Source organism: Sebastes umbrosus, chromosome 5, assembly GCF_015220745.1.
Source record: "Sebastes umbrosus isolate fSebUmb1 chromosome 5, fSebUmb1.pri, whole genome shotgun sequence".
NCBI lineage: Eukaryota > Metazoa > Chordata > Actinopteri > Perciformes > Sebastidae > Sebastes > Sebastes umbrosus.
The window spans coordinates 38138615-38160371 of record NC_051273.1 but is presented as its reverse complement, the minus strand read 5'-3'; the positions used below and the strand labels follow the sequence as shown (position 1 = coordinate 38160371).

At 39.0% G+C, this 21757-nt stretch overlaps 1 protein-coding gene across 8 annotated transcripts in view; it reads left to right on the top strand.

Annotated features, from left to right (window-relative positions):
• Window positions 1-21757, top strand: part of LOC119488874 (LIM domain containing preferred translocation partner in lipoma) — a 234748-nt gene that overhangs the window by 28403 nt on the left and 184588 nt on the right. For 4 of the 8 annotated variants that reach the window (XM_037770844.1, XM_037770846.1, XM_037770848.1 and 1 more), the window contains one exon: window positions 15905-15944. The exons of the other annotated variants lie outside the window; for them this stretch is intronic. The gene's annotated coding sequence lies outside the window, so the exon portion shown is untranslated. The remainder of the gene's footprint in view (window positions 1-15904; window positions 15945-21757) is intronic. 8 annotated transcript variants of the gene reach the window in all.

The window sequence follows — 21757 nt, the reverse complement described above, 5'->3', positions numbered from 1 at the left end:
GTAAAGAAACCAGAAAATATTTACATTTAAGAAGCTGTAATTCTTAAAAAAATACTCAAACATATTAATCAAATATCAAAATAGTTGACGAGAGATTTGAGCCTCTGAGGTATTAATACTAAGTCAAAACCTGTAATGTGTGGGCTTCCATAACTGAAAGAAAAAAGAGAGGTTAAAACATATGTAATTCATGCTTCCTTGTCAAAACCTGGTGCCTACATTACCCAGAATTCAATACGAACGCTGACAGTTCAGTCAGAGATTTGGGTGTGTTATGCTAGTAGCAGCTAATGTAGCCTTGAGACGTTCGCCTGCAATACTTCACACAGCTCCACACAGTTCTCTCTAGAGACACAACATGCTTTTACAACTTGTTTCTCATATGCAGTAATACTCTCTAAGACCTGTCAACCCTGTCTCCTACAAAATTACATTCCCAAACAACTAAACTGCATTCTCAATTACGTTTTGACGGCAACTTATTTTCTCCTCGATTACTGTCGCAGTTTTAAATCGTTTTAAACACGTGGTTAACGTTGTAAATTGAAACAAAACAAACTACGCAACAAAACTCCTTGGTTAGGTTTAGGCAACAAAACTCCTCGGTTAGGTTTAGTAAAAAAACATCGTGGTTTGGCTTAAAATGACTACAACATTGAAACAAAACTAAAGAAAAATGCAATAAAATTACTTAGTTTTAGGTTTAGGCTAAATAAATAAGTGAACATTGACTTTTTGTTTCACATGGGACATGAACAGCGCCCTCCTGAGGAAAAGTCCTGTGTTTGTTTGGATGGGTATCCACCACCCTTCGCCCGCTCGTAGTGGACTTTATCGCTTGTTATACTCGTTATTATACCACTTAACTTTCATTAACTGTGGTCTGCGTGTCGCTCGTTGTACTATGTCACTTGCTGCCTTCCGCTGACTTTTACAAACATATTTGTGATACGTCCAAGACAAACGTAATCCGCGCCAAAATATTTTTCCCTGCAAATGTAATTGAGGATGCAGTTTAGTTGTATGAAAACATGATTTTTAGGAGAAAGGGCTGGACCTGTAAAACCACTTTGACGTGTAAAATAGACCCTTTAACCAAGTGTTTTAGTTGCCTAAGTCTAACAACACCTTAACAGTAGTGCATTTGCCATAACCACAACCTTTCCCAAACATCAACCATGCTGTAGCCAACATGTACAGATTTTGCAGAAAGCAAGAATTTAAAAAAAAACGTTGGCATTCTTTGATATAAAAAAAACACATAAATGAACATATTCTGGGGTTTGCAGAATCATCTTTATTGGTGTTCTCGTCAGGCAGTAGGGTTGCATTTTTCTAATAGTATGTAGACCAACAGGTATTCATAGTATGTATATAGAGTGTAGACAGGTGATGTTTGTTGTGGTAGAGCCACCTCAATGTGAATTCTTTCTCTTGCACGGTATTGTCTATGATGTCAATCAGTTGCTCATACTGATTGACCTCAATTGGATTCCAAGCAGGATATAGAAACAGACAAACAAAAGTAAAAAGCCAAGGCTTAACTACAGTAAATGGAAGCCATTTATTGTTTGGTGCTGTTAAGAGCACTAATGCAGTACGATTTAGACTTTAAAGCATTGCTAATGCTATTACAAGTATATAGGAAGAGGTGGAGGGGACTTCCACATACTGTTGGTTTGTCACAGCATAAAGAGAAAAGCTTCTTTGTTCCTCCACATGTACATTTACTTGCACTATTCTCATGTCATGTCTAAATACATAGGAGGTTAAAGGTTATGTTCTGGGTCTTAGCGAGCTGCCCCAGAATCTGCTTCATTAATGGATTATCCAATTGTATATGGTGTAGCGTGCATTGTGGATCAAGTATCATAGTGCAGCCACTCTCCATTGACACATAGCCTGTTCTCTATACACGGCTGGCTTGTTGTTTGAGCTCCCTGCATGCTTTTTTGTGTTTAGGTTGCATACTGTGGGGTTTAAGCTGAGGGTGAGAGGGACCTTACGTGTCAGGTTTGAGGTCACTTTAGTTAATATCAGACAGATCCAGTCCATTAGATGCATTAATCTCTTCAATCCCTCCGCCGTCCCAACTTTTAGTTGTTGTAGAAGCATCAAATTAGGAAGAAACATATAAAGCAAAGCCCTAGATTTGTTTTGGCACCTTTCAGGGATTGCACTTGTTGTCCCAGAGCTCTGGGAAATAAGTATCAATTCCAAAGTATAGATGTATTTTCAATAAGGCTGTCAGTCGATTAAAATAACTAATCGTTAATCACATGATGGGCCATAGTTAACCGCAATTAATTGTTCAAAATTATTCTCCCTTAAAGGGAGATTTGTCAAGTATTTAATACTCTTCTCAACATCGGCAAATATGCTGCTTTATGCAAATATATGTATATATTTATTATTGTAAATCAATGAACAACACAAAACAATGACAGATATTGATCCAGAAACCCTCATAGGTACTGCATTTATCATAAAACAATATGCTCCAATCATAACATGGTAAACTGCAGCCCAACAGGCAACACCAGCTGTCAGTGTGTCAGTGTGCTGACTTGACTATGACTTGCCCCAAACTGCATGTGATTATCATAAAGTGGTCATGTCTGTAAAGGGGAGACTCGTGGGTACCCATAGAACCCATTTACATTCACTGATCTGGAGGTCAGAGGTCAAGGGACCCCTTTGAAAATGGCCATGACAGTTTTTACGCTCCAAAATATAGCGTAAGTTTGGAGCGTTATTTAACCTCCTTCACGACAAGCTAGTATGGTACCAGTGGATTCCTTCGCATTTCTAGTTTCATATGAAGTATCATCACTCTGGCTTTAAAACTGAGCCCGCTACAACCTAAGTTGCATTAATGCGTTAAAGAAATTGTTGGCGTTAAAATGAATTTGCGTTAACATTATCGCGTTAACTTTGACAGCCCTAAGTTTCAATTAATCTTTTTCAATTGAATACAATTGAAAGGAAAAGGATGGAGTCAGGTGGTCAGTTCCTATAATGCATTTCCACTTCATTCTCTAGAAATGTAAATGCAAATGTATTGCTCTGCTAACTACTACGACCCACAAGCTAACGGTGTGGTTTTATTTATCAGTGAGGCTAACATTTGCCCCAAATTACATTTGATTGGATACATTTATATGTACGTCCTTAAGCGCAGGATCAAAGGTCATCAAAAATATTTAGTGTTACAGGAAGATAAGAGGGAGGGAGTTTGGTCTGAAATGTTTTTTTCAATCTATTTGGCGTATACCAAGCGATAACTGAACTATCAGTTTAAGGTTTCTCTTTCTCTTTCAAGTAAATGAATGTTTATTACTGCATCATTCTCTGCTCCCCTGTAGAGTGTTTTATGGTAAAACTGTTGAAGCATGGTGATTGCAAAGCTCACAAAATCTCCTCTTTGTGACCCTGTTGTCAATAACAGCTGAACCATTGCCTGTAAACATTAACCAATTATAATCTCTGAATTGACTGCAGCGATAGAGGAAGCCTCTGCAGATTCTAATGATTTTGACAGGAAAACAGAGCTCAGTGCAGACCCATACTGGTCTCTCTCATATTTGCCAACCTTGACACCTCTAAAATAGGGAGGATTTTTAACCCAAAGCGGGAGGTCTGGGGGTCCTCCCCCAGGAGAATTTAAGTTACAGAGACTTTGTTTCTGGAGACTGTTAAAGAATGAAAATAGCAAAATAATAAGTACACTGCAACAGCATTTTTATGTTATGCCTAAATACTTTTAATTCTCAACTTTAATTGTGAAATTGCATGAATCTCTGGCATAAACTGATATTCATCAGTTTTTATTTATTCATGAATTTCATTTATTATTTCCCCCCCCCGTGCTGGAGTAATTCTTGCTAGTACTCTCGATTTCTCTCTCTGTCTCTCACTCACTGAAGACCCTTCCAGACACAATACGACGACGATACCACTGCGCTCTAAAAGCTGTCTGAAACCCATTATTTCCAATGGCTTGCGCCGCACCATGGCAGCTTTTTTGGGTGCTCTGTGCTGTGATTTGCGCCTAACCCAGCGGTGAGCGCAGCTCAAACCGAGTTGTATTGCGAGCAGCTCTTTTATACCAGGAAATTACATTTGTTGTCACTGTATTGTTGTCCGGGTGGAAACTAGGGATGTTCATAATTAACCGTTTAACCGTTAACCGACATTAAGCATTTTAACCGATTAACGCTACCGGTCAAAACGGTTAAAAGAAATATTTATAATTAATTAAAAAGCTGAGCGGCTCGTCACTTCAAGGAGAAAAGCTGGTCCACCTTAACAGTCCACCTTAAAAGGCGGAGCCGGAGTTGCAGGATACGGGAAGTCGGCTCCGGTCTCTGGCTCGCTAGCGGAGGAGTTGTAGTTTCGTAGCATTTATTCACCGACAAATAAACTGTACACACACTGCTACACCTACGTTCACAGCTAGAACGCCACCAACAACCTCACACTCACCGCCAACACACACAAGGACACTCATTAAAGTTATGTCGCGTTCACGGACTATATATGTGTGTGGCGGCGGCGGCGAGCAGGAACCCGCCGGCAATGCTAGAGCTGCTAACGTAGCATATATATACACACACTGTTTATCGGGCAATCACTATCGTTAATCAGGGCAGACAGATTGTTGTTCCGCCGAGCAGACACACAGCTGACAACCTGCTAAACTAAACTAAATGTGTGGTGGAGACTTTTACTGGGAAAGTGGCTGCATGTCCGCGACACTACACGCAGCATCGTAGCTGCTAAGTTAACGCTCCCGGACGCTGAACTGGGTTCTCAGTTGTCTGTTGTGCTCACACACTGCAGCTGGTGCGAGGCACAAATCTTGTCGGTTAACGGTTAATAATCGGTTAACGAGGGTCGGTTATCGGTTAAGAACATATTTCAAAATGAGCATCCCTAGTGGAAACAGTAGGGCTTGTACACGTTGTACAGTGCCAGAAACAGGTTGTGATAAGGAAAAAGGAAAAAAAGGTTTTAAAATGTGTTATGAATTGAGAGAAATACGGGAGAACTGTGAGCTCGAGAGGAAACCGAGAGAGGGCAATGAAAAATACCGACAAAATCACTAATTGACAATGATTTTGGTATTATGATGCATTAAGATTACAGATTCATTGATTGATTGACGTCCACCCTAAGAACTGATCTCACACAGACTCCGACATCATCTTCATGATCAGCGCAAGTGTTTGAGAGCAGGAGGGTGCAAAGGCTCCAAATGCTGTATGAGAAATAGGACAACACTTTGGTTGTTACCTGTGTAGAGGCCATTATTATGACACCTGAAGCACTGCAGACTTATAGAAAGTGTACATATCGGCTCAAAAAGTCTGTAAGAGTGCTCTCAAAGACATGTCATGTTCACTGTAGGACAGCTGCGGGCCCTCACAGACTTATTAGAAATGAATGTCAAAGTCTGAGGGTCTGTAACGATGGACTTTGGGATTGGGTCATAGGGCAGCTGGCATACAGTAAGGATTGCGCTAATGCAGATAAGAAACATGTCATGTATAGTTCTAGTGGTCGATGTTCAAGCTTACAGTGTGCAGCAGGCATACAGGTATAATAGAGGGAACCATGTGGAAAATCAGCAGGCAACTCAAACCGGCAGGAGCAGGCACACAGGAAAGGCTGGACCGTTACAGCAGGCAGACAATACAGACTTGAAGGCGGCTGAAACTCAGTGGAGGCAACCTGTGGGCAGGTGAGGAATGACATACTGTGAAACATTCCAGAAAACACTGATATCAGGGAGGGAGACATTCAGAGGCTGTGTCTGTCTGAAGCTGAAGAGGAGACGGGGAGACAATGTACAAGTACTGGGCAAAATCTGAAACAGTAGCATTTGACTGGAAATGAACATTTGCGTCTCAGATAAGATAAGCTACGCCTTTATTTATCTCCAGACGTAGGTTCAGGTGTTACAGCAGCACAAAGACAGAATAACAACAATTAAATACACAAGTAGAAATAAGAAAAAATAAAATAAGAAGAATATACAACTAGTATAAGAGTAGAAACTATACAAAACTATACAAGAATGATTAATTAAAATCACTCTCTTATGTGGTAGTGACAAGTTAAAGAGACAAGTTTCAAATTAAAGTGACCCGGAGTGGGCAATATGACGATATATATCCTCAAAACGATCTAAAAACTCTGTCGGATATGTTTTTCTATATGGTTTCTATCTCGATATAAACTAGGTCTATATTTATTTCTTTTTTTGCAATAACTTCACTTGCAGCTGTTATATTCATTTTGCACTCAAGTTCTTAAAATGAGAAAATACTCAATACTTTGCATTTGTCAAGTATTTATTTCACACAGAAGTATACAAAAATAGGCTTTACCATGTGGTAATTTCATATAGACTACTATTTATTGAATTAGCAGAAAACGTGCTGTATAGATCCTATACAGAGGCTGTCTCTATTTGCCATTTTGATGCCATTTCAAATGAAATTTAAAACAACTACATACATTTGCACAACCAAGGTTATTTTTAGAACATTAGTGCAAAGTGAAACGCTTCAGATACGGTATATAACATGTTTAAAGGAAGATTATGGTTTATTACGACTTGGCTTTTATTGTCTTCAGCAATCTGTTTTTGATTATGACAACATTACTCAGCAAAGTACGCACTGGTTTCCGCAAGTTTTTTTCCCGACGCTCTGTCTTACCATTTAAAATGTTCCTTTTAACAATATCCTCAATGTTAGTCAACATAGAAAGTTAAAGTTTATTCCATTCCACATTTCCATCCTAAATTGACTGAAAGGTGGATAGAGTGGTGCAGGAATGAGTCCTAGTCAATGGTTTTCTGAATGGGTTTTTAGTTAGATGCCTGAAATAAGATCAGTGGTTAATACAAACTGAAGATAATTTATTGTTTTGTTCAACGATATTGAATATGTCAGTAAATATTAGGGGTGGGAAAAAAATGTCTTCACCTATGTATCGCATTTGTTTGTTTTTTTATGATTTTGAAATCGATTTTTGCTGGAATCGATATAAACTGGAAAAACAAAGTTCGGAAACTTGTGTTTGGTGGATTATTTCTCTGTTGTTACAATGCTAATTGGCATTGTATTTTACATCGTTGGAAAGTCTGTTTATTTACCTTCGCAATGATGTCCAACTTGTAAGGAACATACATTTGTGGGATGAGCAGCACAGCTGATTATGTGGGTAGCGCCCAAGAAAAATTTGCCAAAATGCTCCGTCAATGGTAAACAGTGTATTCCCCTGTTGGTATTGACTCTTGTTTTGAGTTGTTTGGTGGATTGGATGATTGAACTCTCTATCAGTAACAAGGAACAAACAAGACATATTGATTCATTTAATACACCATCAGGAGCCTCATTAGCGGTGGAAGACCCATACGCAGCCACAACAGCCTGGCACCTCCTCCTCATGCTGGTCACCAACCTGGTCACACGTTGCTGTGGGATGGCGTTCCATTCCTCAACCAGGATTCATTGCAGGTCAGCCAACGAGGTTGTGTTGGTCACTCTAACACGTACAGCACGCCCAAGCTGATCCCACAGGTGTTGAATTGGGTTGAGGTCTGGACTCTTGGCAGGCCATTCCATTCTCTCTACTCCCACATTGTGGAGGTAGTCTGTGATAACCCTGGCTCTGTGGGGGTGAGCGTTGTTTCTTGAAGGATGAAGTTAGGTCCCAGATTGTGGAGATATGGGATCGCCACTGGCTGCAGAATCTTATCCCGATATCTCCCTGCATTGAGATGGCCTTCAATGATGACAAGCCTTGTTTTGCCAGTGAGGGAGATGCCGCCCCACACCATGACACTGCCCCCACCAAAAGCTGTTACTCCATCGGTGCAACAATCAGCATAACGTTCTCCACGTCGTCTCCATACTTTGACCCTGCCATCCAACTTTGGCAGACAGAACCTGGACTCATCACTGAACATGACATTCCCCCACATGTTCAGGTTCCATTGTCTGTGTTGTCGACACCAGCGCAAACGGGCCTGACGGTGAAGGGCAGTCATTGCAGGCTTCCTGGTAGCCTTATGAGAATACACTGTTTACCATTGGCAGAGCATTTTGGCAAATCTTTCTTGGGCGCTACCCACATAATCAGCTGTGCTGCTCATCCCACAAATGCATGATCCTTACAAGTTGGACATCATTGTGAAGGTAAATAAACAGGCTTTCCAACGATGTAAAATACAATGCCAATTAGCATTGTAACAACAGAGAAAAAATCCACCAAACACAAGTTTCCGAACTTTGTTTTTCCAGTATATTTGCTTCATTTGAGTCTATACAGGGTTAGAAGGAAGTTACCGCTTTTATTTTTGTAGTCTGAGTAACTTGATGTCATATCTTTCCGTATCCTTCAACCAAAACAAACAGCAGCTGGCTGAAGCAAACCGAAACGAAAAAGTCTAAAACTTTGGAGGGTCTGCGTGGATACGACCTGCACCCTCCTATTTTAAATCCAAAGTGGTAAATGCTACAGTAAAGGATGGAAACACTTTGGGTTTCACACATTGACAGGAAAAGCAGAGCTAGACATCACGGCTAAAGCTGCATGCTAACTCTGTCATGGACAGGAAACGTTATCGTATCGCGGTAACATGCGGTCGAGCCAGCCGTCGCTCTCATCTCCGTGGTCAAATGGGCCGACGCTACAACTGTAGAGCACCCATATGGTAAATGGTAAATGGATTTGCATTTATATAGTTAGTGATGACATTCACAGTTCAAAAATCATAATTGTGATGTTCATTTGTAGAGATTATTTTATGGAAAGAAATGTGTAAGTATCATAAACATTCGTTTGCCACAGAGCTTATTTTCTGCAATAATCCAAAACCCAATGTAAAAATCCCATTGGTTTTGTCGAGGGAACCCAGGGTGAACCACTCTATGAAATGACTCAAAGAGAGGTGCATCATTTGTAACACATTAAGAATTCGAGTGGTAGGAGATGAATAGTATTCATAAAATTCTACCCCTCATGAAGCTATATGTGTATTTACATCTTCAAGAGGTATAATCAAGAATTCATACTGGGGCTCTGAAAGTCACTCCGCTGCATTCCGCCTGCTCACCTTTAAGCGAGAGCCGGCTGTATTCTTAGTCCAGGTGATGTTCTCATGAACAGTTTGCAGGTCAGGTATAAATCAGAGGAGCCACCGTGTCCTGTCAAGGGTATTTCCTGCACTCCAGTCTGCCCGCAGGCAGATTCCTGTAAGCACCTGTAAGTACTGTACTCTACTGTACCTAGTTCAGAAAAGGTAACGTGCCATAATTTAATTTCAACATGCCTTTCACTCTGCTGCGGCGCTGTAAAGAAGTGGTTATAAATCCACCATAAAGCCAGGGGAAGAGGCCAAGGTGTTTTCAGGGATATGTATTTTTCATTGGTTTGGTCTGCCTTTTCAGGCTGTAAATATTAAGGCCCAAATCAAGCTGTCCATTGTAGGAGCACTTAGAAAGCATGCGTCCACAGAGGAAATGGACCCTTGGCTTTGAGATCTGTATGAGATTAAGGTTTGGGTCAGCTCTTGTAAAAAAAAATTAATAAAAAGGCATCATGAGTATTCAAACACATCACATACAGCCTATAAAAATAGCCGAATGATCCCGAGTGCAGCTTGAAGACGAAGATGAAGGTTAGAAAACGGGTGTGACGCATGTACACTTGTTTTTAGTCTCTTTCACGCCTGTCCATCATAACCTGATAAATAAAGACCCTTTCAGGCCCCAAATTGCATTTCTTTGACAAATTGTGGGTCTTTAGAAATGTGTTAATGGTCTAATGTACTTGGATGATCACTTGTGTTTGATAGCAAATTGCTCTATCTGAATGTTTAATGGCTCTGATAATTTGAGTATTTAACTCATTGTGTTTTTTCCCCATGGTCCACAAGGCTGAAAATAGTTTAACCTAAGTTATCATAATGGATTTGGCATTGAGTGAAATTGCCTCATTTTATTTGACTATTATAAAATATGCCTGAACATTTCTGAAGTTCTGCGGTGTGACAGCAAATCTTTATGAATAACCTGTTTAATCTAATGTAAATACATGCTCCGTCTCCAGGAAATGCATTGTTGTGTAAGGTCACATCCAACAATAGAGAAGTAGTACAGGTTAGATTGTGGTACAGTGATAAGCACAGCAGTTTCAGAATGGGCACATGCTGCAAGTGGCTTTAGTACAGCTTAATTCATAGCAATGAATGAGGGAGAGAGGTGGGCAGGGTCTGAAATGAACTTTTTTCAGGCAGGCAACTATTTTTTTTGTCTGCCACTTTTGAAATCCATGCACTAAATGAAGGAATAACATTTTAGATCTGATGTCATTCAATGTTCGATATATTTTACATAAAAAGCGTTATATCCATGGTAAATTCCAGTGTTTGAATTACACCGTTGTTTCTGGGAGAGCCCTATTGTTCGGGGGTGGGAGGCTACTGTACACAGTACTGTACTGTACTTTGCTATTGTCATCTATATTGGTTGTATAAAACACACAATTCAAATGATTATGGTTATTTAAATATTTGCTTTGATAAATAAAAAAATCTTCAGTAGTTTTAACTATGTATTCTAAGCTGCTTAGAACTAGTGTTAGGAAGTTAACCATAATAAACTGGGGAAAAAAGTTCGGAAACTTGTGTTTGGTTGATTATTTCTCTGTAGTCACAATGCTAATTGGCATTGTATTTTACATGGTTGGAAAGCCTGTTTATTTACCTTCACAAGGATGTCCAACTTGTAAGGATCATGCATTTGTGGGATGAGCAGCACAGCTGATTATGTGGGTAGCGCCCAAGAAAAATGTTCCAAAAAGCTCTAATAAACAGGCTTTCCAACCATGTAAAATACAATGACCATTAGCATTGTAACAACAGAGAAATAATCCACCAAACACAAGTTTCCAAACTTTTTTAACTTTTTATTTATTCAAGTTTCTTGCCAAAAACATTATTTTACGAGATTACATTTGAACACATCATGATAACGTTGGAATTTACCTTCGCCCAATACTCATTTGTACTGAACAGAGTTTGAACACACCATAATGGAACACGTTAATGTTAGTAGCTCCGTTATTTAGCCAGTCAAGACTGCGCTGCCCACCGGCTGCTAACAGGTAACGTTACTAACTCTGCTTCTGCTGATTTCAACACAGATTTGTTGTTCAGTGTCGCATTTTCAAGGAAAAATAGGGTGCACCCTTAGGTTTAGTAGCGCCATGCTTCTGAGCGCTTATTTTTCTCTCCGCTATGGCTCCGGTACCAAACACACTGAAACATGATAGAGCGTGCTTATGCGTCACTGTGCATGCGTAACTGTTGGAAAGCATCAATACAGAGGAATCGATAGTCACAGAAGCATGAGATGTCAAAGAATCGGACAACTGGGAACCGGTTCTGAACGGGAATGATTCTTCCCATCTAATGTTTTTCCTGCCTGCCAAAGTGGCAGATGGCCTGACGATTTTATCCTCTGCTGCCAACAATTTACCCACACTTTGCGGGTGATAATTTCTGGGACAAAGATTCTGTGTGACGCGAAAGGGACAGGTGCATGCCAGTGTTCTAAAGACAACCAGGAGTTAGTTGTTGTAGTTTGAGTCGATGATTTTACCAGCTTTTAGAACTGTCAGATGTTGGAGCTGGAGTAGCGTCTGTGACGCAGCCCATAGAGACAATGAAGGCACTTCAGGCGTTAAACCTGTAATGCCTGATTGCTGTATTTTGCATCAAAAATCGTACTGTTTTCTGTCATTTTCTATCAAATCTGAACACACATTATCCACATATTTTTAGATTCAGTGTGACTTACACATTCCAGGGATATCATTATCTATGAATAAATGTCCGTAAATCTACTCAGAAACCATAGAAAACGATCCTCATAAGACCAGAACTTGCCTGAGAGTCATCAGGCTTTTAATTTTTCTTCAAAGTTATCCAGTGAATAAGTCCCTTCTGTAAGACTGTCCGATATTTGTGTTCATGAGACAAAAATCTGTGATGGTTAAATAGGCTAAAGCTGTTGTTCTGGACAATATTTGTCATTGTTTTGTGTTGATAATTGATTTCCAATAATAAACATATACATACGTGTGCCCACTCCCATGTTGATAAGAGTATTAAATACTTGACAAATCTCCCTTTCAGGTACATTTTGAACAGATGAAATTAAGTATCATCACAATAATGCGATGAATCTTGATTAAATATTTTAATTGATTGACAGCCCTATATGAAATATTTGTGTTATTTATTGGGCAAGTTTATTAGATGTCATTTCAGCACCAGGTGCCGTTCAAATAGCCTGGTGCAGAACGAGGCACAGTAGATATGCTTACAATGCTTCACTCAATGTTGGGACAGTACTAACTACATGTCACAAGTTCATATTCATTGGGATTTACATGAGCCTTGTATTTACTTTGTTATCTACTGTAGATTTATGTAAAATTATGTTAATTTGGATTTAAACTGTGAATATGAATATATTTTTCGCTGCAGGGCCGGATTTGGCACAGCTGCTATTTGCCTTACAGGCACCGTAGTACCAGCATTATCAACATTACAGTTCTGCTTTAAACTTATTAGGGTGGCTACAGTTGGCAACTGAGAGACAAACAAGACCCCATGAGCCCATCTGACCTGTGTTTTTTCACGATTTCTGGCCACAATATTACACAACTCCTTCTTTGCTGGCTCTGTCCCCAGATGTTGTAGCACAGAATGTGCTGAAACCCTTTTGTTTGTGTTTGGATCAGTAGCTCAGAGACTGAGAGTCTAAGATCAATCAGATGTAGTGGATATGTTTCAAGTCCCCCACTTCTCAGGGAAAAGAAATCAAAGCAATTGGTCAGATATTGATGCTAGTGTATATCAAGTCATTTCTTTGGTTTGGTAACTTCTTAGCTGGAGAGGAAGTTGCTGGTTTTAATACATGGATTTCTGTGATTATGGCTGTTTGGCAGTTAATCTGGCTGTGGTTGTTAAAGACTAATGTTTGTATTAGGAAGGTTCCATGAGTGAGAATGTGGAACTGCATGTGCAAGGCATGGAGTTGCTCAAAAAAATATTAGCGCACACTAAATCTACACTGGGTAACTAAAGGTAAAGTATAAATAAAATATCCAAACCACATAGCAATGGTGCACAAATTAAGTTTATGGCAAGACAAGTAAACAGGAAGTGAGGCATATTTCCTAAAGACTTAATAAGGTCCCCAGCTAGCTGTTACTTTCTTTTATCAGGTTTGTTTGGGTAGATGGCACAATAGTTGTAGTAATTGTAAGTTTGGCCTTGGTGGTGGTATTATACCTTTGGTAGAATATAAGTCTCAACAAAGAGTGTTGACAATTAGCTATGTGAAGTATTCTGAGTGAACCGCACATTGGGCCTCATGCAGCTGCATTCTGTTTTAGTCTTTTTTAGGGGGGTACAGGGAGTCTTTAGGGGGAGATAGCAGGTCAGCAGTAGATGTCACATAGAAGTGGTGTACATCATCTGAAAGCTAGGAACCTGAAGATTAATTTGAGATACAGCTCAGCTCTGTGCGTCAAGTTGTTCTAGTCATAAATCAGAAATAAACGTAAATTCATAAATTAATTATTTAAAATAAATTGTGAAAGTGTTAAGGGTTTATGATGGAATTATGTGATGGTCATTCCCATGCTCTATTATGTCTTTACTACACTTCTATACTACAGCTAACAATTCTTTATTGTCGATTAATCTATTGATTTAGTTTTCTTTAATTTAACGGATTAATCGTTCAGGGTATAAAATGACAGAAAATGGTGAAAACATGTCAAATGTCTTGACATGTACCTCCGAGTCTGAAAAGTGAAGCCAATGCAGAAGTGCCTTAAACTTGCATTCTTTCTACCAGCCAGCAGGGGGCGACTCCTCTGGTTGTATAGAAGTCTATGAGAAAATGAGCCTACTTCTCTCTTGATTTCTGACCTCAGTAAACATTGTAAACATGAGTTTATGGTCTCAATCACTAGTTTCAAGTCTTCTTCAATACAGCATGATGTTCATTTAGTAAATGATGGTCCCATCTAGAGTCAGATAGACCATAAAGCAGGGGATGCTTTAGGGCGTGGCTACCTTATGATTAACAGGTTGCTACCACGGCTTCGTCCAATCCGGGAGTTGTGCGTGTTTTTGTCTTAGAACTTTAACCCTTTCACAGTGTGTTTTCACTTCATGAAAGTTAATTGTAACATTTTGGTCACCTTATGTCTTATTTAGCATTCTGTTGTACTTAGCTCAATCCTCGTGTCACTTTTGTTGCAAAAAAAACAAGATTGCGACGGACAAAATGCAGAACTCGAGGCTTCAAAACGGCAGTCCACAAACCAATGGGTGACGTCACCGTGACTATGTCCTTCGGTCTGACCAAAGATATTAAATGTACGATGAGAAAATGGAGAAAAGCAGCAAAATCCTCACATTGTAGAATCCAGAAACGGAGAACGTTTGGTTAATTCATTATCATGATGGTTGCAGATTGATTTTCTATTCATCAAATAATCAGCTTATTGTTACTTACATACTTGTATTTTATTGTTCAAAAAAAGTAAGTTTATGAAAATGTTTACACTTCATCGGGTTATATTTACATCTTCAGATATAAAGTTTAGATAAATATGAACTTAAAAACATACTAAGCACACACATGTCCATATTTAACTGATTGTTATAAAAAGAAGGATTTTCTTCCTGTGGTAACATAAAGTATACAGCGGTGTTCGGTGCTCAGCACAAACTGCTAATTAAAAGTGGAACGTGGAACACTTTTAGAGGTAAACACATTAAACTTATTCCGTAATTGAGACTGCCTTTTGAATAGAATAGAGTGCAGGAAAAGACACCAAAATAGAGCTTGTTCATCAACATCATCTCCCTGGAGGAACATGTCCCCAGCACCCTGGCTGCTGGTTACTTTTCCTTTGCGCCCGCCACCCGGCTACTCGCTTTTGGAAAACGGCGCCTCTGAAAATAGGAAGCATATGCTAGAACAAGGAACGCAACTTCAAGCAATACTTGTTCCTTAACATTAGCACAGTGTAAAGATACTGAAGTGAAGTTGAGAAAAGACTTAGTTGTCAGTTGCATGTTCTCAAAACATTGTATTATACTTGCAAAAGAAAGTGTGAAGGAGGCATGGATAACAATCCCAAACTGGCGCCCACCACTAATTATGATGTGGGTACAAAGAGATTTTTGCCATTCTAAAGGGAGAAGGGGAGTGTAGGTGTATTAATTCCTATTCCTTCCTGCTTCCTTGACTTGGAAGTTCAGATTTAGAAAAATAGACCCCCCTCCCTCAAAAGAAAAGAAAAAACAAGAACTGTCACATTGACTGACGCCAGTCGTATGTAGCATCTGTGTTCCCACCACTGCTCCCTATAGTATATGCCACACTGTGGCAATGTGGGAAACTGACAATGTCAATTTATCAGAACAAAAGAATTCCTCAGCAAGAGGAATACACATCTTTGGGCCCTGGAGACAAAAATCATTCCACCCCCACCCTTACCTGTATCTAAACAGAATGTAGGACATTCACAACACCAGAAATAGAAATTTCACTCACAATTATCTTTTTTGAATGTATCCCCTGCAGTCAAAAGTTAGGATTTCACTTTAGGAGTTAGAGCTGCACTTTAATGCTAACTTTCTTAAAGTAAACAATAGAATGAAAGGCACTGAGATGAGCGGCAGCTGCAACCCAAGATCGGACAGTTTAAATGAACTGACCTGGATCCATTTTGCCCTGAATCTTAATTTCTATTATTACATTTCGGAGCTGTATAATTATGTTGTGTTTCTTTTCAGGTGTCTGATTCTGTAGTCCCCACAATCGCTTAGTGTTTGGGTAAGTACTCGACCTCATTTTTCCCTCCTTTCCACAACAGTACAATACTGAATAAGCAGGCACAGGCACTGCTGTAATCCCCTCCTAATTGTCTTTTCAATTTAATTTAATTTACCATAAATTGTTTTCACGTAGACAATATTAAAGGGATAGTTTGGGTGTTTCTCAGTGGGGTTGTATGAGGTACTTAACCATAGTAGGTGTATTACTTACAGTAGATGACGGTCAGCGTCCCCCCAGCATCCAGGATCACCTGCTCTGGAGCAAAGCAATACAGTGCTGTGGACGGGGACGGCAGAAAAACGTATTTCAGCCACCTAAAAGAAAAGCTCACCTACAAACATTTATATCCATTTACGGCAATCTGAACTGAAATTGAAATATTTTTGTCATCTGAGCCTGCTGGCTTTGGAGAGAAAATAGATAAGTTTTCACTTTCACTTCAGTTCTCCATCGGAAAGGAGAAGGAAAGGGCTGTCTGACGGCTGTGAAAGCTGTGAAAATATTCTAGCTGTAGTGTACACTTAAACAGATATATGGTAGATGTTTTTTTTTAATGTTTTTTTTAGGTGAGCATTTCTTTTAGATGGATAAAATATGTTTTTCTGCCATCCTCGTCCACAGCACTGTATTGCTTTGCTCTGGTGTCGGTCTGTCCGTTTCCCAATGCTGGGGGTGTGTGGACCGTCATCACTGTAAGTAATACTCTGACTATTGATAAGTACCTTATACAACCTGACTTCAAAACACCCAAACTATTACTTTAATATATATTTTACCTTTTAAAAGAACTGTTGCAGTTGTAGTGGTGGCGAGAGTAAAGAAAAGTCTTTATATGTATAGTCACACACATCTTTTATTTCTTTTTGGGACATTTCACATGCACATCTCCAAGAGTATGTTTAGTAACTAGTAGTAATCTTGTATCACAAAACATTTTCTTTTCACAATTCCACCTCCTTTTTTAAAATTTTATTTTACACATTTTCAATAATACAGTGAATTTTTTTTTTTATCCTAATCAGCCATGTTGCGCAACTTTGATATGTTGCTTTGAGTGTGTGTGCTTCATGCTTGCCAACAAATATTATCTAAACGCATTAGTAAGGGTAGTTAATGTCAGTTGTGGTCAGTATGTTGCAGAGTCATGCTGACATTCAGTCAGAAGCGGATTATTTTGACTCAAGATTTTCTCTTATAATTCATCAAATCTGAATCTAACCTATTGTTCTGATTTAAAGATCCTTTTGTAAAGCCGTTTCATAAAGGCTTAAAATGTTGACATAGTCTTCTGGTCCAGCTCAACCATTTTGCTGTATTGAACTGGAAATGAACCATGAATTTAATATGCACACATGCGCTGTGGTCCTGCACGAGTTTTACTACTTACTAAGTACACAATATAAAATACTGTTTCTGATTATCAGATTATGATAATTAGATACAAACACCTGTTCATTGAATCATCTTAGGCAAAATATGTATTTTGTTCTTAATTTATTATTATAATATATATATATAATATATTTATTCTATAAGTGTATGACAATTTCATAATTTAGGTATTAAATCCATTTTTTTGACATCCATATTAATTGATTACAGTTTAAATTCCTCTGTCTTGTCAATGCATTTGCGTCATAGAAAGTTGACCAAAGGGCAAGAGGTTGTCCTAATGACGTACAGTAAGTGTTCCCATGATACGTTCATAATTTATTCAATTAGCTTTGGTTATGAGAAAAACAAGCCATGTGTTTTAAAGGGAAAATGTGGTAAAAAACAACCTCCCTCTAATCAAATAAAGCTTTGTCCAGTTTGCTCTTTAAACAGATAGACATAAGCCAAATTTCTACAGCTCCATTGAAGTGTTCCCACAGTCCTGCTGAAGTTGCCTCCAGCATAGGAATTGATTTATTATTCTGTATAGGTTTGAACTCACTGACTGTCATAGCTTCACTTCAAGACTAGATGTACTAGATGTTGTACTAACGGTGCTCCGATCCGGATTTTTGGGGCCAATCACCAATCATAGGAATTACAATCGGCCAATCCGATCACAGGGTCTATTTCTCTCTCTCTCTCTCTCTCTCTCTCTCTCTCTCTCTCTCTCTCTCTCCACGTGTCCTGAAAGATTTCAATGTTCCGGACAAATGGGAGAAATTCTATGTTTTTTATTGAGCTTAAAACCATTTGATAGGCAGGCTATATAAAGAATGACACCGTCATGAACACTCAACATCTTTTGTTTCCTTTCGGCTGGAGCCTCGGCAACAGCGGTCTCTGTGACTTCAGACGATCTCATACCCGCCATCCTTGTCAATAGACCTGCTTAGTTTCAGAAGGGCTGTACCGAATAGTTCGAAGCTTCATTCGTAACGTTGACATTAAAGTTCTAAATCAACATTTTTGCATGTCTGTTCATTCTACACTAATCGGTGTTTCCCCAATATTCATTCTGCAGCACTGGCAGCCTCAGCATACACGCAGAGCTGAGGAGAGGCCAAGTTAAGAAATATCGAAAATATTGAGTATTGCAATATTATGTTTTGTGATAGTGTATCGATTCTCAAAAACACTATTGATTTTTTACAGTCATGTATAAAAAGTTATTTTATATAGTTTACATGCAAAGATTAACTCTCACTCAATTCTGGCAAGTAACCAAGCACATAGTAGGGCTGTAAGAAAATATCAAGTATCGCGGTATTATGTTTTGTGATACTGTATCGATTCTCAAAAACACTGTATTGTTTTTTTTATATAGTTATACATAAAAAGTTAGTTTATATAGTTTACATGCAACGATTAACTCTCACTTAATACTTTATTTCATTGGCAAAGAGATGCTCCCTTTCAGTGAATGTATCCTCTAAAAGTAGTACTATGATGTTGGATGTTACAAGGACTGTGATGAAGGCAAATGCAGATCCCACTGTTCTGATTGCACAACCAAATTTTTATCCAGATTTTATGCATATGGCGGTGTGTTTATATATGACAGTTTTCCTCAAATTTGATTTAAAAACCGCACTATATCGCCTTGCTTACAGTATCGCAATATATCGCGATATATTGAATCGTAACCCCTGTATCGTGATATGTATCGTATCTCCAGATTCTTGCCAATACACAACCCTAGTCTTTACCGCTTACAAACAGGCTCGGTAGTAAATAGTAGGCTATACTTTTTGTAGAATTTGATTCAGGGGGTGGCTGCGTAGGATTGTTTCAAACTCGTGTGATCCAAACATTTCACAATAATTCCAGAGCGTTGTAAAGTCCAAAGGTCAACATTTATTGAAAAGAGATGAAACACAACATGTTTATATCTAATGAAACAATCTGCGTCAATCCATATTTGTTGGCGTTTAGCCTTTCACAAACTTTTTCACTGTGGTCAAATAACTGTTTTCTCTTGCGCTTGCCAAAGCCTTGGTCACACAAATGATGGCACACCTACAAGTTATATATCAGCTACACGTTCATAAGAAAGTAGTTTTTTCACTGGACATTATGACCAGTGTTAGTGTTATCAGGGAGTTTTCTTGTTGGATTTGTTTGCGGCTTGCGGAAAAAATGGATCAGACAAAAGGCGAAACTACCACTGCAGATGGTGTTCTGGCCTTCATGCTATGTCCAACTGTGTCGCTCTCGGAGCGAGTTAAAGGGCAGGCGAGAAAGCAGGCAAATGAGTATTTTTAGAATTGATACTTCATCTGATCGGCTCTTCTGATCGGACTTTGTAGAGACCACCGATCAAACTATTTAGAATGAATATCAGCTGATAGCAGTCGTTGGCTGATTAATTGGAGCATCCTTATGTGGTGATTTTGACGCAGTGGCCAAAGTCGAAAATACAGGTCATGTGATGGATTGTAGTCTTCAAAGACTATCCCGTACACAACAAAAGGAACAGCTGTAAAACAATTATGAACATTTACTTTGTTTCACACACTCAGAAATCAAAAACATTGAAACCTGAAGAAGCATAAATTCAGCTTTCATGTAAAAAACACAAAAGGGTAAGAATATCTTGAAATTTACATTAGATTTATTGTAAAACAGCAATAAATAGGGAGATGAGAGTGATGGCTGGTTCCACCGCACGTTACCACGATACGATAACGTTTCCTGTCCATGACAGAGTTAGCGTGCAGCTTTAGCTGTGCCTCTCCTAGCAATGTGTGAAACCCAAAGTGTTTCCATCCTTTACTGGATGTGTGGCGTTTACCACGCTGGATTCAAAATGGGGTGCAGGTCGTATCCACGCAGACCCGCCAACGTTTTATACTTTTTCGTTTCGGCTCGCGGCGGCCGGCTGCTGTTTGTTTTGGAAAGGAACGGATATGACGTCACGTTACTCAGACTACAACAATAAAAGCGGTAATTTCCCTTTACCTCCGCATAGACTCAAATGAAGCAAATACATCGATAAAAACAAAAATCGCGATACATGGTTGAATCGATTTTTTTTTTTTTTTCCCCATCCCTCATATTTGTTGAAATTCTTATTACATCTCAAAACATCAATAAATCAAATGCTCCTACTTGATGTAACTCTAGCAGGCCACTAAGTGAACAGTTACCTCCTGGGTCGTAAAATACCTGTCAACAATGAAATATGCTTGTAGAGCTTATTGCTGCATATTAAGTATGCATTTGGTGCATTAGTTAAGCCTACAGTGATTCTTTGTCTTTTTCTCCTGATAAGCTGACTCTTTGTTGCCGTTATTTCTGATAAGCTGCTGAGAACTCCCTTAACTGACAGATCAAAATTGTGTTTGCATGTCCTGATAACACTAATGGTCCTTGCTATAATTGATTTAAGATACAATTTCTGTGTTTTAGTCAAGCTTGCGTGATTTAAATTATAATGGAGAAGTGTAGTAGTGAAGTAGCTGTAAAATTTAATGTACAGCAAATACAGTATATTGCAACATATTGAAGTGTAAACGCAGACATTGAAATTAGCGAGCTCCGAGGTGTTTGTGTTTAGCAAAGCATGCACAGTGGTTGAATACCAAAATGTGATATATTTTTGAAACAGATGGCAAGGTGCTCATATGGGAACCTGAGCTCTTCTTCACTGAATATGAAAATGTTGAACAGGTTGTCCAAGAAGCTTCATTTCCCACTACGGCTTTCATTAACACACTTTTATTCTTCTAGTAATAATAAGCTTACTTGTGCCCTGAGATATAGGGCAGACGAAAGAGCTACTTTTTTTTTTACAGACAAAAACTGGCAAAACTGTGGCCTTGATCTGTATTATTAGACACAGCCCTCTCCACCAAGATCGCCAAAAATACATAACTCACACTTGCCCAGTGTGAGCGTGTTTTATGGTCTGACAGGTGTCCAAAATTCTGTTTTTTTAGAGGAGGGGTATTGTGCTTTAGCTCCTTTTCAGTGGGGATGTGAGACTACTTTGCAGTCAGATGTGTGCAGAATTATTTTTTTTGTCATATTTGTTAGGGCTGGGCAATTCACCTATCTTCCGATTCGATACTATCACGATACTTGCCAGTGCCGATTCGATATGTATTGCGATTCTACAAGTATTGTGACTCAATATTGCTATTTATTGCGATTTTTTTAGTTTTATACTTCTGGTTAATATAATCTAATCAATCTTATTTCTTTCTATGTATTTTGTATATACAGTTCCGTTTGTTTACATCTTATTTTGAAAACCGGACATCACACGTGTATACTTCCACTAACTTCGCCAAGTCTCTAGCTCTCCCTTCAGCTCCGTTCTCTTTATCCATCCATGGTCAGCTCCATTGGGGCCGTTTGAATGCATAGAACAC